Raw genomic sequence first — 15,826 nt, 5'->3', positions numbered from 1 at the left:
TGTTCCTGCTCACTTTAATTTCCTCAGTAACAAACCATAGCCCTGGAGATAAGGAGCGGGAGAAAGAAAAGCAATATATTTGAAGTGAAGCTTTGGATTTGAATTAATAATTTTCTTACTAGTGAAATTTAGAAAACTGCTTTGAAATATACAGTGGTCAGACACCCAGTTAGCTGGACTGCCCAAACCTAAAGCCAGTAATCAATAAAGTAGCATCAATCTGAGGGTCGTTATTGAAGTTCCTCTGGTTTTACTCTTAATTAAAAAAATTGAACAGAATAAAAAGCAAGCTTAATAAAACTGAACATAGCTTAAGAATAATGGGGGTGTTGGGCTGTTTTGAAAAAGTGACCATTAAAAGTAGAATCTTCCTCATTGGTGATTCCATCCAGTGATTCATTTCATTTATGTTTAGACTGAATTCAATCAGCAGGTAACTGGCTCTCCTTCTGGCTGGATACTTTCCACCCTCAGCTCTTCCCAACCCTTCTCCACCTGGCTCCCCATTCTGTGGTCCAGTGCAGACATACCTGCCTTCACTGTTCATACTCAGGCTATTAGTGCTAAGTCTGTGTTTCTTACAGAACTCCTTCATACTCTTATGGATTGTATCTGTTCTTTTCCCCCTCTCTCTTCACTAGTCATTGGACTCCTTGAGGACTGAACCATGAATTATCCATCACTGTAGTCCCAGCTGGCAGCACTGAGCTTAGGAGCCTAGTGGTTAAGGATGTGAACTTCAGACAGATCTGTGTGCAAACTTCAGCTCTGCCACTTTCCAGCTCTGTGTATTATTGGGGAAATTGCTTGAGACAGTGATGCTTCAGTTTGCTTATCTGTAAATTGGGGCTGTCTACCTTAAGAGATTGTTTGACCAGGATTAATTTTAATATCTGAGTGCTTGGCGCAGTATAAACAATGAAGTGATAACTGCTGTTATTATTATTGTCATTGTTGAAATATAGTTTAAGAAGAACTAAGTAAGAAAAACTTAGTTCTGTAAAAGAGGGCTAATGTATTATAAAAATGTAAAAGAGGGCTAATGTATTATAAAAATGTAACCCCAATTTCCCAGTCTCTTTTATTTTCTAATATAAGGAATAGATATGAGTTACCTTCGTTTTCATCTAGAATAAGCTGTATCTCTCTGCATTTATTTAACACAGACTTAGGGATCTCAATGCAAAATATATTTAGGTTTCCACGATGTATGTTTTATCAGGCACTTCAAAATTTGACACTTACTCTTAATAATGATGAAAATATTCAGGAATGAACAAGCACCCTGAGTACCTCAGTGGTCTCCTATTTGGCCCAAGGTAGCAATTTCAAAAAGGTGAGGGATCACATCTAAAGAAGACAAATGAACATTTTTAGAATGCGATCTCCTAGCTGGCATACTCATCTTCCCAGATCTTTAATTATCCTTTGGGGGTTAACTCACATATCTCTCTAGTTTCTGTAGGTATAAAGTAGTCTTTGCACCAAGAGCTATACTGCTACCATTGAAATCTGGGTCTAGGAATTATGATTTACCTCTTAGCTTAGTCATTTTTTGCCTACTCTTCCCAATGTTTATTTCAGACAGCCCCTGTGCTCTTTTAACAGGGCATCTGGATTCAAACCTATACCTTTTATAGTGTCTGCCTGTCAAATTGGTACTGCTTCTGAAACCCTTTCTCCTCCCTCCTTTCCTTCTCTGATTTTATGTGCATGCTTTAATTCTCTCTTTCCTTCTAGAAAAATGCAGGTCACCAGCAGAACCCCTTTCTAAAAGCAGGGGAGCTGCTTTTAGAAAGCAGGGAGCTCCCAGGGAGCTGCCCAGGGAGCTCCATTTCCTGTGCTCCCCACCATTGCCGAATATCTCCTGCTTTCTATTTTCTCTTGTCTTCTGTCACAATAGTCTCTCTCTCTCTTTTTATTCTTTTAGAAATAGATATGAAATATTATCTCTTTTAGAAGAGTGAATTTTTATTTTCACATCCCCTCTGAGCTCCTGTGGGTAGTGGTAACAGGAAAGCAGATATTGTATATCGAAATTGTCATCTCCAGTCAAGTTGTCTCTGTGATAAAACTTGAGATTCTGTGAGGCTGCTATGTCCTGGAAATGTCATAAGCAAGAACTTCTCTGCCGTTGATCATTCCGAATCCCTGGACTGTATTATTCTAGGGTGTGCTGTGAATAAGGACACTCTTGGTGCCACTCCCTGCACTTTGATTGCCTGCCGTCTCAGTCTTGAGATTCAAGGTCTCGAAGGCCTGGCCAGACTCCACCTTATACTTCTGCTGCTGACAAATTAACCAACCTGCCTTTCTATTTTGAACCGTCTCTGAAAGCTTTCCAACAGTTTCTTATTGCCAAGGTCTCTGCCCCCAATTTGAAAGCCTTAGAAGTCTTGCCTTTTCCCTTCCATCCATCTGGCCTCATTTGATCAATGGCCACCCTCATGGCTAGGTCTCAGTTTCTTTGAGTGCTATTTTGTGTGTTCAGAAAGTTCCTTTCCATGCCATTCACCTCCTGCCCTGATCCGAGGCCCAAATGTGGAGCGGGCTATTTTGGTTGCTTTTTCCTCTTGGAGGGTTCCGGTTTAGGCATGACCCTGAACGTGGAATTTTATTTTCTTTCATGTAGGTGCCATAAGAGTCATTGTTATCTCCAAGATATTGGTTAAAAACTAAGGTGTTGGATAGTGATTGTACATATTCCTGAATACCTACATAAAATAGGAGATTTTTGAAAACAGATCCTAAGAAGGAAGCTCCTAATGATGGAAAGCCAGTGAAGTGAGTATTTTAAAGGGTGTCTTGTTTTTCCCTCAAATCATGCCTATGGCTACCACCTAGTCATAATATAAGCCCCTGCCCTCCCCTTTCCTTCATACAGCTTCAAGTTCCCGTTCACAGTAACAGATAACTTCTCAAGGCAGTGGAGTGGGTGAGGCAAGTTGTAGGGAGTCAGACTGCCTGGGTTTGAATCTCACCTTGGCTACTTATTAGGTGTGTGATTTCAAGTGACATTTTTTAATCTGTTTTGTAATTTCTCCATGAATAAAATGGGCATGATAATATTACCTACCTCAGAGGGTTCTTAGGTAGATTTTATATAAGTTAAAATCTACCTTATTATTGTCTTGAACTAAAATAAGAAAATGCACTCCTAAGTATCTGGGCTGTAGCTGATAAAAGACTAAAATTTTTTCTTAAGTTATGTACATTTATCACATCTTTTATTCTCTGCCTGTATGCTCCTTGTATGTTTGTCCATGTTAACAGCTCATAGTTTATCTTAGAGAACATTGGATGGCGAACATGTTCCATATAAATATTACTTCATAAAGGCTTTTCAGTGATCTTGGTGATAAAGTGCACGTTGTCTTGGGTTTGCAAGGCTCTCAAAATATTTAAATCCTATAGTCTTAATCAGGCTGATTTAACTCTGTATATTTGGTCTATTTGTTAACTTCATCCAATGCTTTTAATGTAAATATAATCTGTTCTCCCAGAATGGTGAGGCTTGAGCGAGGTCATCTATGAGTGAAAATCCTTTGTAAACAGAAACATGCTATGCAAATATAAAATATATTAATAATAGCCTTATGAACTCACAAAATAGTTATCTTCAGGTGAAAATAAGGCAGGTGTGGTTAGATTCATATAGTCATGAAAGCCTTGAAGATGATAAAAAGCGCATGAAGTTTGCCTCTAATTTGTTGATCAATGACTATGATTACTTATTTGCTTGTAAATATCTTCAGCTATTTAACTTTAACCATGCTTGACGTGATTTTTAAAATATATCAAGTTTAGGAGAGCATAATTTTGTTGCCCTCTAACATTTATTAGGGTAGAGCTCATTTTAAAGTTTTGAGGAGAGTGACTACTCTCCTTCGAAAACTCAAGGTAAATCCACTTAAATGACAGGTGAAATGTTACCTGCTTTACATTTGATAATACTTTATTCTCAAGATTCTAGTTTCTCAAGAAACTAGAGCCCTCAAGAATCCCAACATTGGGGAAAGTAGCCTTGAAGGTCTAACTCGCATGTTGAGCACCAGTGGAAGCCCTACAGATGGACTCAGTGTTACGCAGGGTCCATACAGCAAAACAACCAGCTTTGCAGCCCTCTCAGGGGGCACACTGAGTGGTGGCATTCTTTCCAGTGGCAAGGGAAAATACAGCGGGTTAGAAGTCCAAGCCGATGTCCTAAAGGAAATTTTCCCCATAGACACAGCCAGTCTTGGTGCAATTAGTGACAACGCAAGCACTCGTGCTCTGGCCGGTTCCATAATCAGTTCCCACAGCCCACAGGACAGAGAATGCAACAATATGGAAATCCAAGTGGACAGTGAAGCCAAACCAAGCCCCTGTCAGCTGGTGAGTGGAAGCAGCACGGAGGACGCACTCCATGTTCATGCGCACATGGCGGAGAATGAAGAAGAAGGCGGTGGTGGCGGTGATGGTGGCGGCGGTGGCAGCAATGAAGAGGAGCCCCTTCTGCAAACACCAAAGCTGTGCACAGAAAGACTGCCAGGCCAGCAGACCTTGGGGCACCAGCCTGGCCCAGCCCAGAGCATCCGCAGTGACCTGGAGAGCTCCGATACGCAGTCCGATGATGCGCCCGACATCACCTCCGATGAGCGTGTCTCCCCCGGCTGCCAAGCCGCAGCCCCTCAACACCCAGAGCCCCAGGTGCGCCGAGCCCAAGTGCGCCTGTGAACCTCTCTGCCCCAGCTCGGGGGGCAACTGTCTTGAAGCCGGAAGATGCAGAAGCCAGGGTGTGAAGTGGAATGAATGCTTCTGTTCTGAGAAGCACACTTGTAACTGCATCTTTTGGAATCTTTTTGGGGGGGGGCAGGGATTTCCGCATTTTATTTCAGAGATTCTCTGGTCACAGGCTTTCCCCAGGGGAATTCTGAGAAATTTGCAATTTCTTACCAGATGAAACATGGAAGCTTTGCCCTTAGTTCCACCCCGCATCCCCTTTGCTCCCCCACCCTTATTTAGTTTTAATTTATTGGTTAAACTGATGGTGGCAATCCGTGAGCTGTGTCGAAAAGTGTACAGATGTATGTGTGTATATTGTATGTATGCTAAGATATTACTGAAGGACACATTTTAATAAAGATTTCTGTCGTAAAAAAAAAACCACAAAAAAACCTTACCTGCCCATGTTCTCCGCTTCCATTCCCTGCTGCCCCTTGCGCGCGCAGGTACTCCCGCCCGGCAAGCGAGCGACTTTTTTTTTTTTTTTGAATAAATTTATTTATTTATTTATTTTTGGCTGCCTTGTGTCTTAGTTGCTGCTTCTGGCCTTCTCATTGCAGTAGCTTCTCTTGTTGTGGAGCCCGGGCTATAGGCACACGGGCTTCAGTAGTTGTGGCTCGTGGCACTCGGGCTTAGCTATTCGGCAGAATGTGGGATCTTACCAGACCAGGGATCGAACCTGTGTCCCCTGCATTGGGGGGCGGATTCTTAACCACTGAGCCACCAGTGAAGTCCTAACTTATTCACTAGCCTGTTCACTATCAGAAGATCTCACCAGCAAATAGCAGTGCATTCCCTCAAGATGTCTCTGCTGATATGGAAAAATAGGAAGGAGATATCACTGGAACCATAATAGGCCTTTATAAACTTTGGCTTCACTGTTGACACAAACAGCCATTGTGTTCTTAAATCCTCCAACACCCTTTAAGTATCCTAAGAAGCCTGATAATGGCAAACATGTAAGCTAAAATAAAATCTGCTTTATTTTATGGTATATGGTTTTAAATGCTTTTTCAAGATGTATAAAAGCATTTGTCAACTTCTGTTAATTTTTATTAAAAGCAAAACTTACCCCCTTGGTTGTAACATCTTTACATACACATATACAGATATATGTATACATATTTACACTTTCATTGTACTGTATACATATTTACACTTTCGTTGTATCCTACCAGTTCCCTAAAAGAGATTTGAAGAAGGTTAAGATAAATAACATATGCATAATAAAACTCATGAATTTGTACTAGACAATACTCTAGAACTTGGAAAAGAAAAGGAAATAGATTTGCTCAAAAAGAGACTAATATAGTTATGTCATGACCAGCTGATTTATTTGACCCTTAGCTTCTTGGAAGCCAGGAAAAAAATGGAAGTAGTCTGAATTATATATTCTCAGTATCATAAAGGAAAAAAAATGTCAGATTCTTAGTGTATTATATTTAAATGTGGTTTTATATACATGATTTATCAAACATTGGAAAAGACTAACACAAAACGTGTCTGTTTTACTAAACTTATATTTGTAATTACTTTGCTTAGGGTAATGTGAAAAGTTTTTTCATTCCCTGGGCATACTCTCTCTGTGCACACAATTTTGGGTAGCAGAAGGGTATGGGTGATAGGGAAAATTTTGCCATAGAGAAAAGAGTGAAAATTTTGAGTGTATCTAATTTTTAGAATATTGGCCGTATAGATAGGATTCTGACTTTCATAGTAACTAGCTGTCGCAACAATTGGGAAGTAAGGTTGAATGAAAAGAAATTGATTTTAAAGTTTGGAATTTGTCTAGAGAATGAAGACCTGTATCTTTAACATAGCTATTTGGAATTTGATTCCCAAAGGCTCTGGTCTCTCTAAAATCTTAGCCTAGGAAATTCTTCTTTATTCAATAGGTGGGGAAGACAAATGGATTACTCACTATACTAATGCACTTGTAACATATTTGAAAAAATTAAAGGAAAGCAACTCATAGAGACTCATAACTGAGAGGCATGGGATGAATAAGAAGGTGTAGTGGTAGAAAAGAAAAACGGATTTCTTCTTTGGGTGAAACGATGAAGACTCTGGCAGATGGCTTTCTAGATTAATAGCCTCCTTTACAGATTCATATGTCATAGAAGGTAATGTAAATATAGATTGGCTTATACTCTTGTATTTTCATTAGCGTTATTAAACCTTCTGTTTGAAACCTAAGGGCACATAAAAGTTTCTTTAAAAAAAGCTTTATTCTGTGTAAATTAACTTTTAGTCTAAAGACAAGTATTTTTAATGTGAACCCTGGCATATTTTAATATATCATGATGAATAGATTTTATGTTTTCATTATGACGAGTAAAATGAAAAGAATAGAGAACATGAACTTAACAATTTGTATTTATTTCTATTAGGTACTTTGTTCTTCAGAATCAAATAACTTGTAATAAAGTTGTAAGAATTCATAACTAGCTGTACGTTGTTTAACTGTACAAGACTTTCTCTTATATTTGACTCATGCTGGTTCACACCATTATCATCCTCCATAAAACCAAATATATAAGTTAATTTTCAATTTCTCTTGGAGTTTTGCAGGTTTCAGAATTGTAGTCTCACAGAGGAGTTTTATTTATTTTTGGTTGCTTATGTTGTCAAAACAAGAGTTAATTCTCAAACTTTATCAATTATCCATGTAGTAAATCAATCTCTTCTGTCAAATTTCTTCTCAAATATACATCAAATAGCATTTGTATAGTACTTAAGACATGAAACATGCTTTGTGTCTTAGGTGTGTTCATTCGTTTATTGATTCTCCAAATGGTCTTGATAGGGAAGGAATTATTTTTATCCCTGTTTTTCCAGTAAGGAAACTGAGAAGCAGGCAGCTAGTAAGTGACATGTATTTCAGGTTTCAACAGCTCAACTCTTTTCTGGGTTTCATATCAAAAGTTAACACTTAAGTCGATTTGCTCCCAATTTTGCACAGGAGGAGATTAAAAAATCAACGTCTATGGAATATGTGTCTAAAAAGAAGAGGTTTAGCAGGAAAAAAAATACATAAATATATAATCAATACATAGTTGATTAACCATGTTGTGTTAGTTTCAAGTGTACAACAAAGTGATCAGTTATACATATACGTGTATCTATTCTTTTTCAAATTCTTTCCCCATTTAGGATGTTACATAATATTGAGCAGAATTCCCTGTGTTATACAGTAGGTCCTTGTTGGTTATCCATTGTAAATATAGCAGTGTGTACATGTCAATCCCAAACTCCCTAACGATTCCTCCCCCCCACCCTTCCCCCCTGGTAACCATTAGTTCGTTCTCTAAGTCTGTGAGTCTGTTTCTGTTTGTAAATAAGTTCATTTGTATCATTTTTTTTTAGACCCCACATATAAGCCATATCATATGATATTTGTTTTTCTCTGTCTGACTTACTTCACTTAGTATGATAATCTCCATGTCCATCCATGTTGCTGCAAATGGCATTATTTTGTTCTTTTTAATGGCTGAGTAATATTCCATTGTATAGATGTACCACATCTTTATCCATTTATCTGTCAATGGACATTTAGGTTGCTTCCATGTATTGGCTATTGTAAACAGTGATGCAATGAACATTGGGGTACGTGTCTCCTTTCGAACCATGTTTTTCTCCGGATATATGCACAGGAGTGGGATTGCTGGATCATATGGTAGCTCTAGTTTTAGTTTCTTAAGGAACCTCCAGACTGTTCTCCATAGTGGTTGTACCAGTTTTGGTGTATTGTTTTTGATAGTGCAGAACTGGTTCTCTCAATTAGATAACTGACTCCAGAATAATTGAGTTCTGTCATTATATTCAGCACCTCAGACATCTTTTCTCATGTCTTAATTTTTTTTTTAATTAAGATAATGACGTGATTTCTTAGGAGTGACTTCTCTGTAGGCTAATTGGAGATTCTAAATGTCTGGGCATCAAAATTCAGTGGCAATTCCAGAAGACATAAATGGTGGAGAGCTGATTGTATCCTTTCCAGATATCCCTTCCAGGCTGTAGTGTGCCACTGGCATGCTTGTGTTAGAATCACACTCTGCTTTAAAACACAGCAAAATTGAGGCAGTTGAAGGCCATTAATAAAAGGCTGATAGCTTCATCTTCTAAGCTTACTTTTCTCTGGAATATACTTCAGTCTCTTTGTGTATTATGTCTCTCCTGCCAAGCATGGATATTAAAGCCACTAATCAATATTTTCCATATCATTTAATCTCCCAGTCTATTTGTTGATTCTCTGGAAGTGCACAGTCAGGAGGACATGATAAGTTAGGTATTTTCTGAACCAACAAGTTTAGTTTATTTAAACCTTAAACACTGATTACACATATGTGGAAAAATGCAAATTATAGCCTGTGCAAATTACATCATCATCAACAGTATTTCACCGAAGTGTAAGCTTTAGGGTTCCTATTCCCCACACACCCTATGGTGTGGAGAGATGTTGTAACAGAAAAGGGGTTTTATCTCTCAGTGATTTCAAGCCTTTCTTGTTTTTCCCCAGCTTTATTGAGATATGATTGACATGTAACATTGTGTAATTTTAAGGTTTACAGTGTGCTGATTTGATACACACATTTATATTGCAAAATGGGTACCACAATAAGGTTAGTTAACATAGCCTTACCTCACATAATTACCATTTTGTTGTTGTTGTTATGGTGATAACATTAAAGCTCTACTCTTACAGAATTTTTCAAGCATACCAGTATTGTTAACTATAGTCACCACGCTGTAATTGGATCCCCAGAACAAATCTTATAACTGAAAGTTTGTACCCTTTGACCTACATCTCCCCATTTGAGAGATTTGAGGGGTTGCCTCAGCCCCTGGCAACCACCATTCTATTTTCTGTTTCTATGAGTTTGAAGTTTTTAGAGTCCACATATAAGTTAGATCATACAGTATTTGTCTTTCTCTGTCTGACTTATTTCACTTAGCATAATGCCTCCAGGATCCATCCATGTTGTTACAAAAGGCAGGGTTTCTTTTATTTTTCATGCCTGAATAATATTCCTTTGTGTGTGTGTGTGTATGTGTGTGTGTGTGTGTGTGCATGCAACATTTTCTTTATCTGTTCATCCATTGATGGACACCTACGTTGTTTCCATGTCTTGGCTTATTGTAAATAATGCACATTCTGTATTTCCTTGGCTGGTGTACCCTGCCCTTCAAGGCCATCAGACCAGCATATAAGATGCCTGCACAGTATCTCCACAGACATTTCCTTGCCTCCATTCTCAATATCATGGCTTCCTTTTCTTTCTGCCCTACAACCATGCAGACATTAAAAAAATAACTTACTGAGGTATACTTTACATACAATAAAAAGCACAGATTTCAAGAGTACAGTTTGATGGGGTATTTTTTTTTAAATTAATTAATTTATTTATGGCTGTGTTGGGTCTTTGTTTCTGTGCGAGGGCTTTCTCCAGTTATGGCAAGTGGGGGCCACTCTTCATCTTCATCGCGGTGCTCAGGCCTCTCACTATCGCGGCCTCTCCTGCTGCGGAGCACAAGCTCCAGACGCGCAGGCTCAGTAATTGTGGCTCACGGGCCCAGTTGCTCCGCGGCATGTGGGATCTTCCCAGACCAGGGCTCGAACCCGTGTCCCCTGCATTGGCAGGCAGACTCTCAACCACTGCGCCACCTGGGAAGCCCAGTTTGATGGGTTTTGACAAATGTGTACACCGTGTATTTCCGGCATCCTAGAAAGTCCCATCATGTCCCTTTGCAATCACTCCACTCCTATCACTCAGGGAGCCACTGATCTAATTTTTGTCACCATAGATTAGTTTTGTTTGTTATAGAATTTCCTATAAATGAAATATTGACTTCTTTCATTCAAAATGTCTGTGAGATTATCTGTGGTGTTGCATGTATAGGCAGTTCATCCATTCTTATTTCTGAGTAGGATTTCATTGTGTCACTATACTACAAGTTGTTTCTTCATTCACCTGCTGATGGACATTTGGGTTATTTCTAGTCTGAGACTCATATAAACAATGCTATATGAGACTGTATGTATGAGACTGTGTTTTAGTAAAACTTTTTATTTTGAGATAATTATAGATTTCACATGCAGTTTTAAGAAGTAATATGGAGAGATTCCATGTACCTTGTATTCAGTTTTCTCCAGTGGTAACATCTTGTAAAATTATAGTACATTATCGCTACTAGGAAATCGATACTGATACAGTCCACTGATCTTATTCAGATTTTTCAGTTTTACTCATTTCTGTGTGTGTGTGTGTGTGTGTGTATTTAATTTTAGGCATTTTTATCCCATGTGTAGCTTTGTATATCCACCACCATAGTCAGATTCAGAACAGTTCTATTACCACAGAGATCTCTCATGTTGTCCTTATATAACCACAAGCATCTCTCCCATTCCTTACCCCTGGAAACCATTAGTGTGTTCTCCATCTCTATAATTTTAGCATTTCAAGAATGTTATAAAAATGGAATCATGCAGTGTGTAACTATTGAGATTGGAATTTTTTTACTCAAAATAATTCCCTTGAAATTTACCTAAATTTTACATCTACCAATGGTTCCTTCCCATTGAATGTTGTTTCAGTTTTTGGATATGATATATAAAGCTGTCACAAATATCAGCTTACAAGTTTTTGTGTGAACATACATTTTCATTTCTCTGGTATAAATTGCCCAAGAGCACAGTTGCTGGGTCATATGGTAACAGTATGTTTAAAGAAACTGCCCAACTGTTTTCCAGAGTGTCTGTACCATTTACATTTTCAGCATCAGTGTATGAGTGACCCAACTTCTCTACATCCTCATCAGCCTTTGATGTTGTCACTATTTTTTACTTTAGCTGTTCTTAAAGGTTTGTAGTGGTATCTCATTGTGGTTTTAATTTGTTTCCTTAATGGCTAAAGATGCTGAACATCTTTTCATGTGCTTATTTGCCATCTGCTTATCTTTTTTGATAAAATATCTCTTCATGTACTTTGTCCATTTTCTGTTTGGATTGTCTGTTTCTTTCCTGTTCAGTTTTGAGAATTCTTCATATTTTCTAGATACTAGAACTTTATTAGATAGGAAGTTTGCAAATATGTTCTCCTGTCTACAGCTTGTCTTTTCATCCTCTTATACAGGTCTTTCACAGAGCAAAAGTTTTTAATTTTGCATAAGTCCATTTTATCAATTTTTCCTTTTACTCATCTTGGTTTTGGTGTCATCTGAGAACTGTTTGCTTAGCCTTAGATTTCAAAGATTTTTTCCAGTGTTTGTTTCTAAAATATGTTTTTTCTAAAGGCTTTATGTTTTTACATTTTATATTTAATCTGTGATCCGTTTTGAATAAATTTTTGTATTAGGTGTTTAAGCCTTAGATCGAGGTTCATTTTTTTTCTTTTTTGACTAAAAATGGCCTATTGATCTAGCACTGTTTTTGATTTTGAAGTGGCTATCCTATTGAATTTCATTTGCATCTTTGTTAAAAATCAGTTAGTGTATTTTGTGGGTCTATTTCTGGGTTCTCTGTTCTCTGACATTGATCTGTTTTCTATTCCTCCACCAATAGTACGCTGACTTGATTATTGTATCTACATAGTAAACCTTATTATCAGTTAGAGTGATTTTTCTCTCCACTTTATTCTTATTACCGTTGTTTTAGCTATCCTAGGGCCTGTGCCTTTCCATATAAATTTTAGAGTAAGCTTGTCTATGTCTACAGAGATGGGATTTTGATGGGAATTTTGATAGGAATAAACCTATATATCAATTTGGGGAGAATAACATTTTACTATGTTTAGTTTTCCAATCCATGAGCAAGGTGTGTCTCTCCATTTATTTGTCTTTGTTTTGGTTCATCAGCATTTCGCAATTTTTAACATAAGATCCCATACATGATTTGTTATTTTTATACTTAAATATTTAATTTTTTGAAGTGATTCCAATTAGTATTATGGTTTAACTTCAGTTTCTGCAGATTCATTGTTAGAAATGTGATGGATTTCTGTGAGTGATCTTGTATCCTTGCAACCTTGCAAGCATTAGAAACGTTCAGAATTAAAGTGTTTTATTTCCTGAAAAAATGTGTCAGGAGTATTTTGAACAGTGCTTGCCACTTTCTTCTCATTGTATAACCTGTGATACAGAGTGAGCAGCTTCTTTATCTTGACAAATTGTCATACTCTTTTCTAAGTTTGGATCAGCTTCCAATGTTTTATCCTTTGTGCCTTCAGTGTCATAAGATACATCTGAGAGTGACTTCAAGGGGAAGTTTGTGGCAAGTGTGACTTCTGTAATATCTTCACCTTTCCATCACAACCACTTTTCTCATTTATGTCAATAGCTGTACTTCACTAAGTTCCTTTAGCTGCCTGTCTAGAGTTTCTCCAATGGTGGCAGTGTCAACATTTCCACAGTCAGCTATTTCTTCTATAATCTCATTTATATTTGATTCAAATTTCACTTCCAGTGATGCTGTTGTTTGTTTCTTTAATACCTTTTCATCTTTGTTGGCCAATTCTCTCTTCCACTTACTCATTTTTGTAAGATGTCACATGAGTTTACCAGTGGGACACAAGGAGGCATCAAAAGTACATTCTTTGCTATCTGTGAATGAACTGAAGAGCAGATACACAGTGACCAGTTGCTAACAGACATAAAAAGAAGTGATATGATTAGTTACTGATCATGATGCACATGTTTTTTTACACTGATTTGTGAACTGAGGGCCTGGCAGCAAAATTTGTGCTTTATACAATTACTTACACTTAATCTATCATGGTAACTGAAGTGTGAACTATGTTATTGAGGAACTGCTGTTTTTAACTAAACCATGATCACTGAACCCCATGAATGTTGGAACTGTGCAAAGTGAGGACTGCCTCTGTGTGTGTGTGTGTGTCTATAATACAATGTCAAGATGTGTGATAATTGCTGTGAAGTAAAACGAAGAGGGAATGGGGATATTAAATGTGAGTGGGGAGTGCTGTTTTATATCATTACGGAAGTCCTCTTCATGAGCTAACTTTTGAGCAAAGAGACCTGAGTGAAGTGATTAAATAAACTAACACATCATTGTAAAGCAGTTATACTCCAATAAAGATGTTAAAAATAAATAAATAAATAAAACATTGCTAAGGTCAGGGAGAGGAAAATATGTGGAAGGAATAGCAAATGCACAGTCCCAGAGGTAGGAATGAAGTCGGAGTTTTAAAAGAACAGAATGTAGGCCAGAGGAGAGATCATATAAGGCCTTACAGTCTATGATAGGGAGTTTGGAGTTTACACTTTGTATAATGGAGAGCCACCAGAAGGTTTTAAGCAGAGGTGTTATATAATTTTATCTGCATTCTTAGGTCATTCTGGCAGCTGAAGTAAAAACTGATTGCAGGGCAGCTATAGTGGAAGCAAGGAGACCCATTGAGAGGCTTTTGCGAGAGAAACTTATGGTTTGGATCAGGGTCTTGGCAATGGATATGGGAGAAGAGGCCAGCTCCAGGATATATCCTGAAGACAGACTGAGCAGACTTGTTACTGGATTGGGTGTCAGCTATGAGGAAAGATCATTCCTAAGTTTTTGGCTAGGACAAGTGAGGGTATGATAGCATCACATGCACAGATGGGGAAGGTGAGGAGGCAATAGATAGGAATAGAGGATATAAAGTTCTCTTTCAGATATAAGTTGAAATGCCTATTACCACCTATTTAGAACTCAAGGAGGAGATGGGGGCTAGAGATACAAACTTGGGATTCATCGATATATAGATGTTATCTAAAAGCCCAAACTGGATGAGATCATATAAGTAGTGACTGGAGAACAAGAGATGGTTATGGACTGTACCTTGTGAAATAGAGGGGAGAAATCCAGCAAGAGGTTACAGAAAGGCAGCCAGTGAGGCAGTGGGGAAACCAAAAAGGCATAGTGCTCAGAAACCAAATTTTGATAGTGTTTCAAGAAAGAGGAAGTTGCCAGTTTTGTCAAAATGCTCCTAAATGGTCAGGGAATGTGGACTAGTTAACCGCTGAATTTGTAGTATTAACCGGGGTTGTCTTGTGGTATTAATAGAGCCTAGAGGCCACCCGGAATGTCTGAGGACAGACAGGGTGGTGGGGAAATGGAGGCAACAGTATAAACCACCTCTTCAATGAGATTTGTTCTAAAAGGGAGAAAAGAAAAATGGAGTGCTATTTGTTAGGTCTACGGAGAGGTTATATATGTATATATATTTTTTCCATTTCAGAATATTATATTTGTATGCATGAGTTTAGTTACCACACGTTAGTGAAATAACACCAGACCCTCAACAACATGGTTCACATTTCCGTTGCCACAGTATATGACCTGAGATGAAAGTACAGACTTCGCAGCTACCCTTCCGGTCCACAGTTCATGACAGCTTTTGCAACTCTTCCCTTAAGTCTTCAGTGTGCTAGTCTACCTCATCAGATTTTGGACTTGCTAAGCCTTCACAATCACATGAGCCAATTCCTTGAAGTGAATGAATCTCTCTCTCTCTCTCTTTATAATACACACACACACACACACACACACACACTACACACACACACAGACATCTTATTGGCTCTATTTCTCTGGCTAATACGGGTACTATATATGTATTATGTACAAGTATTATATGTGTATGTTTTGTTTTTTTTTTTTTTTTAATGAAAGCTCAGTGGAGACAAGGGCTTTTCATTACTCATTGTTATGTGCCCCAAACCTAGAACAGTGCTGGGCATGCTCAACAAATATTTGTGAAAAATACAAATTTTATTAATTGACATAAAAAAGTTTCTGAGTCCTTTCACATCAACTAGCTCACTTGATTTTTCAAGGGTACAATAAAGTGTGTAAATAAGAGTCACCACTACTTTACAGAGAAGAAATGTAGACCAGCACCATCCCATCAGGTAGGAGTGGGTGGGGCCTCTGAGGCTGTCCTGAGGACACTGTGTTTATGTAGAGGAAATGTGGCCTCAAAAAGGCATTTCCCCTTACCCTTAAAATGCAATTGTACTGAAAGTCTGGACTTAGCCAGAATCTATTTCAAGTAGTCTTTACCAAAAG

The 15,826-nt window shown here is 38.1% G+C and overlaps 1 protein-coding gene and 1 pseudogene across 10 annotated transcripts in view; both read left to right on the top strand.

Annotated features, from left to right (window-relative positions):
• LOC132362058 (E3 ubiquitin-protein ligase RNF19B-like) overlaps positions 1–4,781 on the top strand; it is a 41,170-nt pseudogene extending 36,389 nt beyond the window's left edge.
• Positions 1–15,826, top strand: part of MCTP1 (multiple C2 and transmembrane domain containing 1) — a 557,626-nt gene that overhangs the window by 98,479 nt on the left and 443,321 nt on the right. The gene's annotated exons all lie outside the window — the stretch shown is intronic.

This window comes from Balaenoptera ricei, chromosome 3 (genome assembly GCF_028023285.1).
Source record: "Balaenoptera ricei isolate mBalRic1 chromosome 3, mBalRic1.hap2, whole genome shotgun sequence".
Lineage (NCBI taxonomy): Eukaryota > Metazoa > Chordata > Mammalia > Artiodactyla > Balaenopteridae > Balaenoptera > Balaenoptera ricei.
Note: the sequence above shows the minus strand (reverse complement) of the source record. Positions and strands in the feature narration are given on the sequence as shown.